An 18,025-nucleotide genomic window follows, 5' to 3' on the forward strand; every position below is an offset into this window, starting at 1 on the left:
AGATCGAATTCGGGACAGGCAATAGAAAATATGATCTTTGTGAGTTCTGCCAAATTCCACTTTGCAGCATTGTTGTCATGATATTGCTCAATGATTTTTTTTAATGAAAAAGAATCAAACTTGAAGGATGTTTTTTAGAGCTAAATGGTGCTAGGTAGGCATGGATGTAGGCTGTACACAAGAAGAATACAAATATCTTGTCTTATAGCTGCTTTATCAGATTAAAGACTCCATAGAGGGCATGTTCCTAAGTAACCATTCCTTTGCTTGAAGTAGCTGGAGGCAGGAGCGCTTAACCCACTGTCGCTGCAACACCTGGTGTATCAGCTTTGTCAAGCTCTGGTTTTGTTGTTTTCTGAGTGGATGCAAGCGTGTTCTGGTCACGCTCCAAGTTGACCAAAACCCTAGTGATGGTTAGTGTAGCAGCAAGTGTAAGCTAATACACCTGCTGGGTGGTTTGTTGGCAAGGGTTTGGCACTACGCTAACCTGGACAGTTGGCTTTTGGTTAGCTTTGAACATGTTCACACCATCAACCACAGCAGCAGTACAGATACGATCTCAGGGCTGTCAGAAGGAATAGTAAATGGTTACTGTGGTTAATTCACCTCAGCTGTGTTCAGGAACATAACGTAATAAATTGCTGGCACTTAACAAAGAGCATTATCCTATATAGGCTCTTCTGTCGCTCATCAGCAGACTAGCTGGGCACTGTCCAACAGTGCATTAAGCAGTGTGACTACCATCTGGTCTGTATGATTTGTTCTGTCTCACCCGCTCCTTGGTAGCGTGCTCTATATTCCTTTCTCGTGCAAAAGTATCTGGTTTTCAAAAACATGCTTGTGTGCTGTTACGCCTTTCTACTTCACGTGGGGCTGGGAATGAGGAACTGTGCCTTGCATACAGATTGATGACGTTTGATAATCCTTAGGCTGGAGTTTGCTCTGCAGTTCAAATGATGGCAGCTCAGGCAAAGCACTGGGACCAGCGGTCAGGGCTACGTGCTTTTCGTCCCAGCTAGCTGATTTCCTCACCTAATCTGGAGAGCAGGTAGATCTGTTCTAGGACAGTGTTCCCCTTTCTGCGAAGAAGGGGGGATGATAGCAAATGGTCAGGGATGGGATAGGCCTAACTTTCAAAGAAAGTGGAGAGCTGGGGATCGAACAGTTGTTTTTCTTCTCTCTCTTTACCCTTCCAGTCATGTTCTTCAGCTAGAACAGCGCAAGACACTGTTGCTGATGATGTGAGAAGTTGCTGGTGTTGCACAGGGCTACCTAAGTTTTTAATAAGCTTACATGCCCCCTGCCCCTTAAGAATATCGAGAAATTACCCTTTATAAGGGCTTTAATTTAACAGCTTTTATAATTATAAATATGGTTGAAAGATGCTGAACTTCAGGGGGATATTGACAGCAGGACGGGAAGTTGTGTGCCACTGCCATGCACTGCTGCTGGAAATGAGCCTCTAATCCAAATGGCTGTGACCTGGATATCAAAGAAGGAAAATTAGGGTCTGTTGCCAAGAAACTGAGTGTCCTTGGCATGTAGCAAAGCAGCAACAGAGTTTTAATTATCTAATTAAAATGTGGCATCCCGTTATTTTATATCATTTAGAAAGCCAGTTGTGGGTATTGTCCTGTTTCTTTCTTGCTACTCTGTAGAAAAGGTCCCTGACCCGAGCAGGTAGCCACGATGGGCATGCGTATCAAAGCCAAGATGTTAACAAAAGCAGCAGTCATTGACTTTGCTCATATGTTGTTAGTTCTGTGCAGGTTTTCCTTCTTAATCTTTGCAAGTTGTAAGTAATTAAAAATTGTTCTGTGGGAGATGTAGGACGTGTTTGGAAATTTTGGGTTATTTTTTTCCAGTGTTCTACTTTGTCCTACATTTCAGCTCTGTGTCTCTGGGGTGGTTTTCATTGACTTTGAAATCTATCTTGGCAAAGTTTAATGGCACTCACTGTTTTGCTTGTTTCTCTTCTGGTCTGCTTTTCCTTTGATATGCTCTGATAAATATTTGCTGTGGGACAGATTTCAGTCTTGGTTATGTCAGTATAAATGAAAAGCACAGTCGCTGAAGTCCATGATTACACTAGAGGAAGTGAAATTGGACGTGGGCTCGCCTGTCCGAAGCCGGTAGCTCTGTAAGTATTGAAACAGCCTTTGCTAACGAGGGAGAGAAAAGAAAGAGGACAGAGAGCCTGCTGCGGGGAGTCACTGCCTGAGACAGGACTCTGGTCTCCGGCAGTGTCAGGGTGAAGATCATGCCCAGGGAAGTAGTTAAATATGCGCACTAGGAAATAAATAAGTGTCAAATGATTCACATAAAAGAATTTTAAGATCGTACAGATAGGGCAAGCAATGAGTCATTTTGGTTTAGACACGTAAGCCATGAAGGAGGGGAATCTCATTTTCCTTTCCACTGCACCCCTCACACTCGGTTTATTGGGGGCACATAGATACCCCACAACCTTTGTGTAAATGAGCTTTGCCAGCCCTGGTCGCATGTGCTTTAACTTGAATTATTTTTGACATTCTTACCTTTTGGCCTTTGAAATTCTCCTTGGTTAGAGCAAGTCTTGTTTTCTTGCAGTTCCTCCCTAAGTCCTTTTCCGCTGAGGACAGGATGGGTTACGATGCAGTCTGCGTGGGCTTTAGCCCTCCAGCCCTGCACTTTTGACCCTTTACTGCCAGGGCTTTACTACAACTTAAGCTATGTAAATGCATGGTAGCATGCAGCTTATTAAATACTCAGCTGCTTCCAGACTTAATGGCTCTGCCTGGCCCTGCCTGCTAAGCAGCATAGCAGGCTGTATGCTTAGCAACCCAGGCTGCTGTGAATGCATCACCCCCGTGCACCGCTTTCCCTACTGCCTCCCCACTGAATAAAGCAAATATTTCCAGCTTTTTTCCGATGGTACACAAAACCTTGTCTAGGTTTGGGTGTAGGTAGCACCTGCCAGCCGCAGCCTGTGCTAACAACTGTGTTTCAACAGCACCATGAGGTCTGACTAATATGGGAGACAAAACCTGGGGCCGCTGGAGGTGCTGGACCCATTTCTGCAAGTACTAGTGACTGTAAAATATATGTACCAGTAAATGTAGATCCTATGTTTTTAGCACTTGCTTTTTCTTAGCAATTCCTAAATGTCCACTCATAAATAGTTTCTAGAATAATTAACAAACTGTTGCTCTTTAGGGCTGGAAAAGTGCACAATTTGCTGGGACGTGGGTACTCTTATCCTCTGTACTTGGAACTCATTTGCTGCATGGAAGAGGGATGCAGCCAGTATTTCTCTCCTTTCCTATATTATAGCAGATAATTTGTGGTGGTGTTGGTTGGTTGATTCTTTGTTGTTATTGTTTCGTTGGTTTTGTTTTTTAAAAACTCAAAAGAGTTACTGTGGCTTCACTCAGGTGTTTTTACCTATCTTTTTTTCTCACCTCAGGTAACCCTTCTGAGGTCCTTGGGAATGAGTGTGGCTCAGCTAAGCCTCTAGTAAGATAATCACTCGGAAATGATGATATTAGGGAAAATGAGTGGAAGATGAAACCCAGCATGTTTTCAAGTATTTTAAGCCAGAATGAACCACAATTATTATCTAGTCTTACTTGCTAAATAAACAGGCCATAGGTCCTTCTCTCTGTTATTTCTGCATTAATCAAATAACTTCTGCTGAAGTATGGTCTGTTCCTGCCATGGACAGAATGAAAATGAGGATGTTCTCTGTGAGAAAACACCTGAACCGGTTTTTAAATAATTCTGTTTTAACACATTTAAGAAAAAAAAAAAGACATTATCATGGCAGATACCCCGGTGGCTTCTGTGCTGCCACCAGGCTGTGCTTGAAGTCTCCATGGGGTGAGGACGTCTGCTAGAAAACAGACCTGAAATTTCAGATCAAAGATACACGGTATGTATTTTCATGGCAACAAACCTCCAGAAGTCCTGCGTGTAATGGTAATATTTATATAACAATTCAGGTCTTCAGAGAAGTATACAGAAGCTGTGAACTGATCTGCGCAGCTCTTCAGTGGAGTTTATTATATTTGAACTGGTTTATCTCTGGTGAGCACGCAGGGAGATTAAACAACTACTCTGGAGCCACCAAATGCATCTGAGGCAGGGCCAAGATTAGAATATTGATTTCTGGCCTCCGCAGTCCCAGGCTCAGTTCACTACATTATGTTGTTTCTACAGATAACGTTTAGACAAATAGATCTTGACATATCAAAAGCTCAGTAGCCTCTCAGTAAATTGAGCAGGGCTTTAGCTGTTCAGTTCCTGTGATTTGTGCGTGCCTCATGCCTGGTCCTGGTAATCTCAGTAGCTATTGTATATTTACAGTGAAAACCACTTGTATCCTGAAGCATACTAGACTTTTTTTTTTCTCTTGGAGTAGAAATAAGCCTAATTATGTTACAATTTCTTCTTGTCAGATTGAGATCTGCAAATATGTTACTTCAAAGAAATTCTGCTTCAATCCTCTTTAAAAAAAACAAAACACATTGATGGAGATTCTCAGTCCTAACCAAGAGTAGCTTGTTGCTATTTCTAATTTCTTGTTTGTGTAAGAAGTCAGAAAAATGGGAAAAGTCCCACAGACCCAAAGTTCAAATCCAAGTGCTTTTAATGAAATCACCACGTATCACCTGAGGATACTTGGTTTCTGATATCCGAATGCCAAAGAAAAGGCAAGTATGTACATGAAAGCTGAAATAAATTCTACACAGAGAATAATTCAGGTATGTTAGTACTAGAAAATTTGTCTCCCAATATCTACAGTGGTGTAAGAATATTGCCATTGCTACAACCCAGGAAACCTCCGAACCACCTGAGCTTGCTGAGATGTAGACCAGAACCTTTTCTCCACATTTCTGAACTCCGGGTATCTCATCTGCAGCTAACAAAGGACGCTGCTTACTCATACAGAGCCTACTTGAAGTTTGGCAGTCCTACAAGAGCTGTACTGGCCTTTCGAACACGTCAAGTTATCTAACAGCCTTCTCCACCCTTCCTTGTTACCCCATGCAGTAGCACGATGTCATTTGTCAGAGCGCCAAAACTGGAGACATGCTGAATATGTGAATACCAAGGAAGTGGTTTCCTTAGCAATAACAGGCATGTGAAAGTCAAAACTTCCTTTCCTCCTCATGTGACCTTTTTCAAAGCAATTCAGCCCAGGAACAATAGGAGTGAATTCCAAGCACCCGCAGTGTTCCTGCACCGCCGGGCAAGGATCTGCCAAACGGCCAACTTATCTTAATAAAAAGGTAAGGTAAAATTATATTTCTCTTTAGATGTTCTCCACAAGGGATTTGGTGTGTTTATGTGTACAGCATAGTGTTTCCTGAAAGCAAAATTGCCTAACACCATAGAAACAAATATATAGAAGATAAGTAATTTTCTTGCCATTGTGGACCAAAACTTTTGTTATGCATAAAATCCAAAGTCCTTTCTGTTGAGAGGAAATAAGGGCATGAAAACTCTTGCCAGCTTGTTTTAATAGCTGGACCTCCCTGATGACATTTTGCCCGTTTCATGTAAGGTGAAAATCACCACTCCTTATGAAAACTCCTAAGAAAAAGAACGAGAGAGACAGATGATTTACAAAGGCAAGTAAGAGGAAGATGACGTTTGTCTCACCCGTCCCGCACACAAGTGCAGTATCAGTCCTCTGTTGCTATTCTTATCCTGAATATTTGGTACAGCCTTTTCTCATCCCTAAGGAGACAGCAGTGATAGCCAGAAGTACTTACACAAAGCCGCCTGTCGAAGAACCCTGAAGTATTTTCTAAAAGCAGATACTAAATTTAAACCTGAGCTTCCTATTGAGTTAGGGAACTATCCTCCCTGTTTTTCCAGCTGGGGAGGCGATACAGCAGGTAGTTGTCAAAAGGGCAGAGAAAATTCCTGTTGGAGCTGGAAATTGTCGTTCAGCATCCTTTCTGTATGGCAACGTGTGAGAGACAGGCTTGGATTTCAGAAACTCAAGGAAAGCTCTGGTGTTACAGTTCTCCTTGGCTTTGATGTTTCTGGGCCACCTTTACCCAGCCCCTTGCTAGCTGCCTTGCTGCCCACCGATGGGACCTGCATTCAAGTCTCTGGTAATTAACAGAGAAGGGATTCTCCAGTTCTCAGGGACCACTGCTTATCATCTTGCTTTTAATCACACATGCTGTGGTTTGCTTGGGTTTTTTCCCCCCATTTCAGCATTTAGTTTTAAACTCTAGAGGACCAGAAGTTTTCAGAAATGAACTATGCAATGTGGATAGCTGAGTTTGGAGCCAGTCCTGCCAGGCAGGAGAAGAAATTTGACGGGAGACGGTTCCTCTGCAGCTTTCTGTTAATCTAGGGAAGGGATGTGGCATGGGTTCGGAGCCTTAATGTCTGGAGGAAAATAGGCAAGCCATCTGCTCCTGCAGGCACTGGCGCATCGGTGCTTTGTGCCAGTTACACCAAGGCAAAACTTATTGTCTAGCCAAGCATTCATGTCCAACAGAGTGTGTAAGTACCTGCGGTGAGTTGCTGTATGAAATCCCAGTCCACTCTTGGCAAAATGTCACACCAAGCATGTTCACGTTCAATGCCAAGAGCTATGCAACGCTGTGCGATATTCCTGTGGTTCCTGAAGGTGGACTATCACGAGGATGCTTGAGGAAGGATGCGGATGGGCTGTTGTCAGGGGGGAGGCTTGGTATGTGCAGCAGCCTCTGCCACTGATTTGGTGCCGGAGGGGGTGACATTCAAACCAATTTCTCATTACACCCTCAAAGGCAAAAGGCAGGTGTGACCAGAAATAGGGACAGCCGAAGCAAACCAGACACAACTGTGGTGAACAATTGCAATGAGTCTTTCCGGATACAAGACATCTGCCCCGCACAGGGAGTGAGGAGTGGGAGAACAAGGATTGTGCTTCCCATGGGGGAGCGAGCGAGCACTGGCCGGGACACGGCTGCAGCGGCACCGCCGCAGTGCGGTGCAACGTGGAGGTGGGCTTTCTGCTGTCGGGAGGCTTAGCAAGTGATGCCGTAAGCCCAAAATACCACATTACACAGGCTGTGTGAAGTAGGTACAGACTTGGAACAGCAGTGGAGCTGAAATCAAAGACAACTGAGCGCTCCGAGACAGTGCCCTGCCATAAGAAAGAAAGACTTGGAAAAAGGCCCCTGCCTTTTTTTCTGGTGTGGCAGAAAAGGATCAGAAAAAGGTGTAGGAGGAGCCAAGAAAATGCTCTCCAGCAGAGGAAAGACAGCCGATGGGCTGTCCACAAGTCCCCCTCCAACAGTAACTATACAGGATGGGTCAAAGTCAAGCTAGGCAGTACCCTAGCACCGCAGTAATACCCAGTAAACTACTGCAGTACCAAACAATGCTGATTTTATTACATGCCAGTGCCTGAATGAGTAATTCGGGATTTATTTAGCTATCTCCATGTTGCTGCTCTGTGTGCAGGGGGGTCTGCAGTGGGCTGGCCAGGAGGCTCAACACTTGGTGGCGAGGCAGCGCTGCGCAGTAACGACCCTGGGTTCCAGGAGGAAGGACGGACTGGTGCAAAAACACAACAGCGGCACAAAAATTTGGATGACAGGAGAGAGTGTGCCGGGGGCTTGCAGTGGGGAGCAGAGATGGCAAGGGAGACCGGCACCAAGCTGCCTGTGTGTGGCTACAGTGTTAACTGCTGGGGCTCAGGGAATCGTTCGCCTATCAAGGACTAACCTGAACATACAGGCTCAGTGCATTACAATTACCCAACACAGAGCAGACTGCAAGATATGTGTCACGTGCTGTGGGACTAGGCACTATTTCCAACGATCCCATAGAAGTGTCATAGGATGATACTCTCAGCTACGTGTTAATTAATCAATAGTTTTTTTAATTCTGTTTTCCTTTGTTCATGTTAAGACAGGCTTTATTTCTCTTTATGGGTCATTTAGCTCGATAAATCTATTTGAAAAATTACTTGACAAATGTTTAAGCAAAGATTCTTTCTAAGTATGTGTTCCTTTTGGAGAAAATCTGGCAAAGTATCTTCCGATCTGTTCCTTCATAGGAGAGAGAATACAGTCAGGATATGCCAGCTCCTCCTGCGTAGTGCAGTTATTTTTTTCCTTTAGTTCTTGCATGTTTCAGTTTTACAATTGCTCCCACGGGTCATAATAAACCAAGATATAAAGAAAATATATTCAGCATCTTTTGAAAAATAACAAGCTGTATCCTTTACAGGAAATGTGGGTTGAGGCATAGTATACAAACTTTTGTCATGTCCTTTAATCTCACTTAACAGGGACATAGTTTAGCCACGCTGGTTTCTTCAGAGCATGTGCTGATAGGATTTAATTAATAAATCAGATTGCAGATTCTGTGACTGCTAGAAAATGTTCAACAGCAAAGTCACTTTGACAGAGCTGCTTTTCAACATATTATCCTTCTGCTGAAAGATCCCCCAATGAATCCAATATTTGTCTCAAGCACTGAGGAGAGCAATGACCTACTATAAACAGCACTGCCTGGCAGTCAGAGCTTGTCATTGTTAATTTACTGCCACAGCAGCTCATTCCCAACCTTACTGAATAAACACAGGTATTAAATCATTCAGCTGATGGGAAAAATGCAGATTCCATTCAAATCGATATAGTATGATGTTTCTAGACTTCACTTTTTGAGAAGTGTGTTTTAACAAAACTCAGGCTTCTAGGAGATGGGAGTGTGAGCTAAAGCAGTGCTATGCGCCTTAGTACAGAAATTTTCCAGCTATTCCAGCACAACAGTGCTGTCAGTTTAATGCACTTTTGAAACCTGCTATGAAGTGACTATGAAAGTAATGAGAACCAAGCAGATTGTTCTGGGTCTGGAAGAGCTGCTCCAGGTGAAACCCCCAGCAAGAGGAAAAACGTTCAGTGACTGAGAATGAGGATGCAGAGACGAGGGCGGGATGCAGAGACAAGGGTGGGATGTGGAGACGAGGGTGGGATAAGGGCCTGAGCAGACACGCAGCTCAGGTGAGAGAGGTCTTTCACCAAGCACCGGTTGCATCCTTCCTTTCAGCACAGACACACAACTTTGCCTCTTCACAGTGGATCTCTAGGCCCTTTAGTGTCTGAGAGCCGTCAGAGACCTACCCCATTGATTAAATTAGAAAGCATCTCTGCAGGAAAGCAACAGTGTGCTCCAGAAGTTTCCTGACGATTAACTTGAAAATGTGCAGTTGCCTGTAAAGCATATTTTCTGTTGTGGACAGCTGAAGGACACACAGAAATTCAGCATCGCTGCTATTGCAACTACTGAGACCTGAAAAACAGGTTCATTACCAGTTCTACAGGTGTAATGGGAGGATATGGATCTCGTATCTTTGGTTTCACTTATTTTTGGTGCTCGTCACTTGATCAGGCAGATTTGTTCCCGTTTCTGGTTCATTCTTCTTTTGTTCCGATCTGTCTCGCAGGCGGTGTTTGGGAAGAGCACCTGCCTCTCCAGAACCATTTTGCATCAGCAGATCTCCCAGAACCTTAACCAAATGAAAAGAAATGGAAGGAATGAGGCAGATTTGGGGCAGTTGGCAGGGGCAGGCGGGTAGGGAAGCGCTGTGGATCGGTGGATCATCCTCGAGAGGAGCAGGTGGAAGAGCTGTCATGTGAACACACAGTGTGGCAGGTCCTGGAGTGATACCCAAGCTCCCTGAATACTCTGTGGCTGCCACTACTGCTGAAACCCACCGAGCAGACCTGTTCTTGTGCTGGTCCATCTATGGAGAATAAGCTACTGCTACAAGCAAACACAGGCTGCTTCAAGTGGCTGTGGTTTCTACGGGGAACCTAAGGGTTTCACCCCCGTTGTGCCAATGTCAGACAGGTATCACTAGGATGCTTTGGGGTTTTTCTCCTCCAACTTTTAAAGAAAATTACTTGTAAAAGCTACATTAAAAGAAAGCCATAAAATTGAGCACTCACATGGTATGAAATGGAAGAATTACCATTACGCTCTTTAATTCAACTCTTTTTTGTCCCTGCATGATACAATCTTTAATTATACTCCACCAGCTAAACTTGTAAGAAAACTGCTACTGCTTACTTTTACTGGTAATTTATTATAGAAAATAATACGCTAAACATGAATGACATGTTCAGTGATTTAATATTACCAAAGCAATAATGTGATAAAATATTGTGGTGTTACTTGTTCACTCCTCATACTGTACTTACTGTACAAACATTTTAGTGAACAGCATGGAAAGCCTGGAGCTTGAAAGTATCTTTTGGCAAAAAAAAGACTTTTAGTCGATGAGAAAAGTTATCTCGGAAAAAAGCAAAGGATGTGGACTAATTACTTTGCTTTCTTGTCCCAGACATTCAGCTAGAGAAGAGAAGATTTACGAAACTCATATGATAAGTGTGAACTGAGCAGCTTGTATTGCAAACCAGAATTGTTAGTTCGTGCTGTTTGATGGCACCTCTCCAACGTACACAGGGCCCTGATCCTTAAAAGCTCATGCACTGGGCGTCTCTTAACTTTACATACATGTACCATCACAAGAGCGTCCAAAAAATGAATAAATCCCAGTTCTTGCAATACAGTATTTCATGTTCTCCCCCCTTTTGTTTCTGTATTCACCTCTACTCCAAATTTTAATTTGTTAGGAAATTAAATGTTTAATATTTTCTGGTCTATTCCTGGTAGAAGGTGCAAAGAGCTACAGACATCTACTGTTCTCTTACAATATTACAAATATAACTTCTTTCAAATTTAAATAAATATGTAAGATCTTGTACCAGGAGAACTGCTGTCTGTGTCTTCAAAGACATTTATTAGAAATATTTCTAGTTATAACCTAAATGTTTGCCTCTGAATATTAGATTTTTTTTGCTTTATACTAATATAACTAAATTGTCTTGTTACCTTTAGCAAGACAACTTAAGGAGAAAATTCCTCTGATGCCAGAATGGCAAAACTGGGCCCTTTGTTCTTTAAACAACAATTCAAAGTCACGTTGCCCTTATTGCTGGCCTTCAGTACTAAAGATTTTCCTCATGTCTGGCTTCACTTTGACTTCATGGCTAAGGTTTCAGCTAATGATGCTATCAGACAATAGCAGAATGCAATTCAAAACAACTACTGGAAAAATCCCTATCCTCTTCCAAAGCTGCCAGGTTAGGACAAAAGAAGAGCTGTAATACCTACCATGAAGGAAACACAAGCATTGAAGCTATCGGGCCTGTATCTGTACATCGATTTGCTCACTAATTTAGGGATTTGTTGTTTCAAATATAAGTTGCAAATGGTTTGATAACATGGCCTGAAAACAGACAGAGCTTCTGCATCTTTTGAGAATTGGCGATGGTCTTTTTTTTTTTTTTTTTTTTAATTTTTTCAACCACAGCATTTCTCTGGAATTAACTGTTGCCCTGTCCAGTGAAGCTCACCTGAGATAGCAAGGATATGCCATCATGGTCAGTACATCGTATCTAGTCATTTTGTTAGGGAATTCAGGTCTTTTTCATTAGCATGTACTTCTTTTACTATGCTATATGGAGTTAAACTATGGTATATGGAAAGAGAAGAGGGTAACTGGTAATACTGGTGATATTATGGGCATCCCTGTGAGGCACTAAATCGAACCAAATCAGTCAAGAAGAATATTCTGTTATAGTTGGGATCTGAAGTCTAAAAGTCACTTTTGATTAAATTGTAAAATAGTATTTTCTAAGCTGTGTTAATTTTACTTTGAAGTCCAGAGCAGCAAAAATGCAAGACAATATTAGAGTTAGTCTGATCATCTTTTTTGAAGGCTAAACACTACATACGGCTCCCTAACTGTAACTCACTGTGTGCATGGTAGAAGTACCAAATTGGACATCTGCTGCTGTGCTCTTTACCAGCGAGGCCACTTTAAAAAGCTGTCTGCTGTGCTTTCAAAGAAACCCATCACTGCGTTCCAGCGCTGAAGACAATAGCGGAGGGCAAAGATGTAACCTCTCTTGCCTGCATGTTATATATTCACATTACATCTCCTGCAGATAAGAAACCATCATTACCATGAAGAAGAAAACTAATCTGGGAACAGTGTATTTTTCTGAATTATTGTTTCAATCAGAAATGAAGTGGAACTGCCCAATCTTAGCAGTATTCACTAAGCAGGTTCATTATGGTTGTATCTATCAGCCAACCCACATCAGATCCTCTTGTGCTAGACATTATAAAACCAAGAGCTGTTCTTAAAGTTGGACTATGCAGAAAATCATTTGGTACCACTGAAACATGTCGCTTGGAGGAGTGCCTAACTTTGTAACTTTTTTAGTACAAACACTTTTGGAGTAAGGAAAATGGTGTAATACTAATTTCACTCAAAAGCTCAGACTATATAGGCCGTGCTACTCAGAAACAGAACATCAGCCAGAACGTGTTGCTTGCTTGTGACTGGAAACAGCCAGAGAAGAGGCAGAGACAAGCGGTCACTGCTGCAAGGGAAGGGTGGAAAATGCCGGCCTGAGAGAAGCACGAGGAATCTTTCTTTCTGGTAGAAAACTGACTGGAAGAAAGCTAGGAGCACTAAATGAGTATCAAAGAAGGTATGTTCTTCTACAAGGAAGCAGAACTCTGTCAGTGCCGCTCCCAGCTCTACCCTTGACTTGGTTTTCTGGTGGAAATAATCTGTGAGACCATGAGTATTGGCTCAAAGGGGATTTGAGCCACATTTCTTGAGTTTGGATCAGAAGGAGCAACAAGATACCAGTGGTTTTGCCCTTAATGTTGCAGTGTGCTTGTCCTTCATTAAAAACTAAAATGAAATGACTGTGCTTTTTCTTCCTCCCAGCCTCCCACACAGCAGCTCTGCTGCAAATCAGATGCCATGGAGGGTAGGTACCTCTTCTTTCCAAATGTCTTGTTTAATCTCCTCCTTCCCTTCTGTTCAGCTTCTCTTACAGTACAATAAACCCCGGGCTTTGTCCACCAGCCTGCATGTATACACTAGGCCTACAACCTTGTTTGTAGTTCTGATGACCTCTGGGGAGAATATATCAACACTTTCTCATCTCACTACAGCAGTGAAAGTGAGTAAAGCACAGTTGTTTTGTCTTTGAGCAATGGTTTTGATGAGGAAGTTATCTTGGTAATTAAAACACACACACCCCCCCCAAGGACTCTGAATGGCTTCTCTATTAATCACTACAAGGAGACCATTGACTTACTGCATTTGTGAGAAACATGCCCATAACAAAGTAGACACAATTTTTTCTAACTCAAAGAGCATTTCATTTGGCAGAGTCTAATACCTTTCCCTCACAGATATTACAGTAATAAACTGTGACTGAAAAAAGTTAGTAAATGTAACCCCGCACATCTTAAATATATGATTGAACTTCGTATGTTTACCAAGCTCTTTTAAGTGTAAACCAGGAATGTTCAGCTTTTCAAAGGTCGGCAAGATTGGGCTAACCCAGCCTTCATATCGATGCATCTGGGTGTTAAAGCCTGCTGAGAGCTCACCATTGATGGAGTTATCGGATGTCAGCCAAGCAGCAATGCCCATCCCTGCTCTTAGCACCATGGCAAAAGTGAGATGCGATGCTAACATACACCTCTTCCCCTGTGAAAGCAGCTTAGGAAATGTTTTTCTCACATTTGAAATGGTTTATGAGCAGGAACATGGCCAATTACCACAGCTCAATCAGTGGCAGCTCATAAAGGCGTTGCAAATCACCTATGTATCTGCTGTGACCAACAGACATCTTATTTTACCCACATACTGGGAAGCTGGATGTGGCTTTTGCAGGAGGGACTTGCGGAGCATGGATTGGAGTGACTCTGAAATTTTTCTCTGCTATGCTGCTGAGATTTGGCTGAATCCTCAGATAACTACTCCGTGTATAAATACTAGATGTCATTGTTCCTTCAGCATCTCTTAAAGCTTGTCCAATTTGAGCTGTAGGTTGTTGGGGGCAGGACTGTCCTTGGCGAGATGTTTGTACCACAGTGGCGTGCCCGGGCTCTGTCCCTGAACTTGTGCCCAGCTGTGACAGAAGGACAAGCCTTACAGACAATAATAACACCTGAACTTCTGGGCTAAAACCCCCAGACACGAGAAAGGTACCAAGTCTGCTCAGTAGGTCAGATCTTCATTGACAAACAGAAGTGCAGCAAAGAGCCTAAGCTAAGGCTATGTTTTGAGGCACACAGGAGAGGATGCTGGCACCAGTGTGTTTATGCACTGATACTCGGCTCTCAAGAGAAAAGGCTGGGAAAGAAGGACCTCTGTGCTGCGTACAGGAGAAAAATCCAAGTTTAGCCAAATCTATTTTTGTTAATTGTAATATTGACGACTCTCTCACGGCCACAAGACATAGTGTATGGCATACGAGCTGGAATTAACCTCTGTTATTCTTTTGTCTATGGCGTGGGACTCCGACTATGGCAATCCTCATCAAAGGGCAAGAGTCACCAGAGATGTTCTTCCCAGGCAGGGGGAAGCCCATGTGGGCTAGCCACCAGCGCGCTCGTACTGCCAGCCTTCAAACTCAGCAGCAAGCCAACTGCGGACTACTTGTCTGCCACCGTTAGTCGCTAAGGACTGAGAGCAAATGTATAAGGAAAAAGTAATGAAACAGGTGGGTGTAAGTGGAAAGTGGGATAAAACACATGATTTCCCAGGGGCTGGCGAGGTGCTGCAGGGTGGGTAGGAAACTGGCTAAAGGGAGATGCCACAGAGGGAACGCCCCCTTGCAGAAGGAAGGTCCAGGAGGATCAGGCGTTACACCGAAGTTCAACAGGTTCATCCACAAACTTGGCACTAAATTATGGGGTGTACTGGTGAAATTTCCCGATGGCGGGGCTGGGAGGGACAGCCAGGAGGAAGGAGGATCAGGACAGCCTAAAAAAAGATTTGCCCGAACTTGAGGACTGGGATAACGTGACGGAAGTTGAAGCAGCAAGCAACGAGGTTATGTATTTCGAGAGTACACAATAAATACACCCAGTTCGGGGGGCGTGTGACTTACTGGGTAGGACTGAGTGGAGTACACTTGTGGGTCACCAAACGGGCGTAAGGTAGTCGTGGGAAAGGCAGCGAGACCCCAAGACAGCGGCTTTCACCTCTGAATTATTTTTCCCGCTCACTCCTTGGGTAGAGAAGGGCCTTTGTGTTCCTCGCGCTCCAGAACTGACGGGAGGGCTAACCAGGGGTGGCTGTCGTCCCTGGTGGGGACAACAACCGGAGACAACGGTTCCGCCTGGGTTAACGGCACTGCTCCCCTCTCTACCAGAAGTAAGCGGGACCCCAGCCCTTTTCTTTTTTTTTTGCCTTCTACCCCTCCCACCTCCCCACAGGAGTACCTCAGGAGGCAAGCCGGCACTGCCGGGGGCCCAGCAGGGCCCCGCGGGCCCGGGTGCCCACCACCCGGCCGCACCGCTGAGGGGACGCCGGCCCCAAGGCGCGGCGGGGCCCGGCAGGGAGTCGCGGCGGCGGTCCCTCGCTCCTTCTCCCCGTTCCTCCTCCCCGCTCCTTCTCCCCGCTCCTTCTCCCCGCTCCTCACGCCGGAGCTTCGCCCGCCGCCGCCGGCTCCCCCAGGGCCGGAGCGCCGCGGCTCTCACCCCGCTGCCGGGGAGGCGGGCCTACCCGCCGCTCCCCCCGCCCCATTGGCTCACCCTAGGGAGGGAGGCGGGGACACACACACGAGACTCTCCCGGCTCCCCAGCGCCTCATTGGCCGGGGCTGCCCCTTTCCCCCTGAGCTAATTGGCGGAGCGGGCACGGGATCCCCTCGCGGCGGCGGCGGTCGGTGGTGGCGGCGGCGGCGGCGTCCGGTCGGTCACCTGCGGCCGGGGCGGGCGGCTGCTGAGGGGAGGCGGCGCCCGCGGTCGGCTGAGGGGGGGGGGGGACGGCCGGGGAAAGCCGGAGAAACAAAGAACATGGCGAGGGGAGGAGGAGCCTGCGCCCTCCCCTCGCCGGGAAGGGCGCTCCGGGGGCGGACAATGCCCAGCCCGGCCCGCCCCGGACGGCGGCGGCGGCGGCGCCTGAGGGCGGCTCGTCTCCCCCCGCCCCTTGTCCCCGCCTCTGTGGCAGGGCCCAGCGGGGGGCTGGGCCCGGCCCCCGCTCCGCTCCGCCGGACGGGACGGGCTGGAGGAGGAGGAGGAAGGCGGCGGGGACCGGGAGCGGGCCCGCGGCAAGTTTCGCCCGGAGTGGGGAAGTTGGACGCGGCCCGGCGGGACCCGGCCAGGTAAGGAACGGGCAGCGGCGACCGGCGGGGCCCCGGGGTCGCTTCACCGCCTGCGGCCGGGGGCAGCGAGCGGGGGAAGGAGGGAGAGAGGGCCGGGGCACCTGCCCGGGGCTGCCCGCTCCGCCCGCCGCTGCCGGGCGGTTCCCGTGGGCGAGGCGGGCGCCGGGCTGGGGCCGCAGGTGCGGCGGGGAGGGGACGGGCGGGTGTGCCCGGAGGGGCCCGGGTCCGGGGTTGGTTCGGCAGCCCCCGGGTCCGGGAACTTTTTCGAAACTTTTGACGGTCGGTCGGCCGGCCCGGCCCCGGTCTGTGGGAGAACGGGCGCCCGGGGGTACCTGGCCCGAAAGCCGGCGGGGACCGTGGTGCGGCTGCCGGTGCCGGCGGGGAAAATCCCTGCTGCAATTCCCTCCGTAAAACTGCCTGGAGTCACAGACCTACCTGCGGAGAGGGGCCGGGGCCGCTGCCCTCGGGGAAGGGAAAAACTCTCCGGCCCGTTCTCCTCCCGCAGCCGCACGGGGCGGGAGTCTCTGCCGGTTCTTCTCCGCTCCCCAAGGATCCCTTCGCTCTTCTCCTGGGTAAACGCTGCTCACGTCCGAACCGTTACGGTAGTGTTGTCAGGCCTCGGTCGGGATTTTGATCCTTTCACTTTGTACTGAGGTGGAGACTTTTTTTTTTTTTTTTAAACTAACTAACGATTTGAGCGTCCAGTTTGAGAGGTGATTTAAATGGATCTGTACTCAGCTTTTCAGCGTTAGTTTTAAGATGTCTTGAGCTAGTTACCTGAAATTTGAATTTCCCGAAATGTTGAGAAAAGATGAAAGGTGTATCGCTGCGCTGACTAAAATCATGATTAATGTGTTCATAATTAATTCTGTTACAGTCCTCCCCTCCCTCCTCCAGATTTACATCCAGGCAGCTCAATTGCATATCAAAAGCCTCTTCTCATTTTCATGTAGTAAATCATTAGACTTTCAAACTGTTCTTGCTTCTTTTCTTCTCCCTTCACTCGCACCCTGAACAGTTGAAATGAAATTTTGGGGAGAGACAGAGAAGAGTGTCTCCGCGTACTTGGTTAGGCACAAGTAATAAAGGCAGCTTAGCGATAGGAAAGCCAGGAGCGTAAATAGCCATTATTTTCTGTCCAGGGTTAATTAGTTATCATCTTTATATCTGCGCATGTAAGGATAGGATGGATAGAATTTTAAGGTGAAAGTGGCACAGCAGCTTTGGAAGGTACTGTTACACATCGCCCCAACTTAAGAAGAATATCTCTTTAAAATGTGTTGACATTTAATTGACCTTTGAAAGTTCATTCTGTTAATCATACTCAAAGCGCTAAAGCTATGGTTGACTGATCTGGTGTTCGTACATTCAGCCGTGCTCAGCATATAAATTCTGCAGCATAATTGCTACTTATTGAGCAAGAGTTTCTTTTCTTCTCCGAAAATGAGAAAGTTTTGCTTCGCCTCCGGCTGGGTGCTACGGGTAGAGTTGTGAATCCAAATGCTTTCCTGCCATCAGTTGTTGTGGCGGGTGTGGCCTCCAGCCAGGCAAGAAATTCCTTTGCTGAAACTGTGTTTTTCTCCTTCCTGAGGCCGCACATAGGGCAAGGTAACCTTGAAGGTTACTTCTGTGTCTGCTGGGAGTCAAACCACAACGGTTCATTTTTTTTTTTTTTTTTTTCTTTTAAGCTCTTCTAAACTCCAGCTGTTTGGGTGGAGAAGGCTGAGTTTAAATAGGTTGATTGCAGAAGGTAACAATGACCACCCGCCCCCCCAAAAAAACCCCAAAATCTTGGCTCTTAAAGTCAAACCTAATACA

General features: G+C 46.1%; 2 long non-coding RNA genes across 5 annotated transcripts in view; both read left to right on the plus strand.

Annotated features, from left to right (window-relative positions):
* Positions 1-1,045: 1,045 nt before the first annotated feature.
* LOC128139417 (uncharacterized) lies at positions 1,046-8,907 on the plus strand. Its single transcript, XR_008234373.1, has 3 exons — positions 1,046-2,140; positions 3,806-3,910; positions 4,437-8,907. It is a non-coding gene; the product is annotated as an uncharacterized LOC128139417 (long non-coding RNA).
* Positions 8,908-16,055: 7,148 nt separating this feature from the next.
* The window catches only part of LOC128139419 (uncharacterized), a 73,836-nt gene continuing 71,866 nt past the window's right edge, over positions 16,056-18,025 (plus strand). For all 4 annotated transcript variants that reach the window (XR_008234377.1, XR_008234374.1, XR_008234375.1 and 1 more), the window contains exon 1: positions 16,056-16,207. This is a non-coding gene — a long non-coding RNA (uncharacterized LOC128139419). The remainder of the gene's footprint in view (positions 16,208-18,025) is intronic.

Source organism: Harpia harpyja, chromosome 3 (assembly GCF_026419915.1).
Source record: "Harpia harpyja isolate bHarHar1 chromosome 3, bHarHar1 primary haplotype, whole genome shotgun sequence".
In the NCBI taxonomy this organism is placed as follows: Eukaryota; Metazoa; Chordata; class Aves; order Accipitriformes; family Accipitridae; genus Harpia; species Harpia harpyja.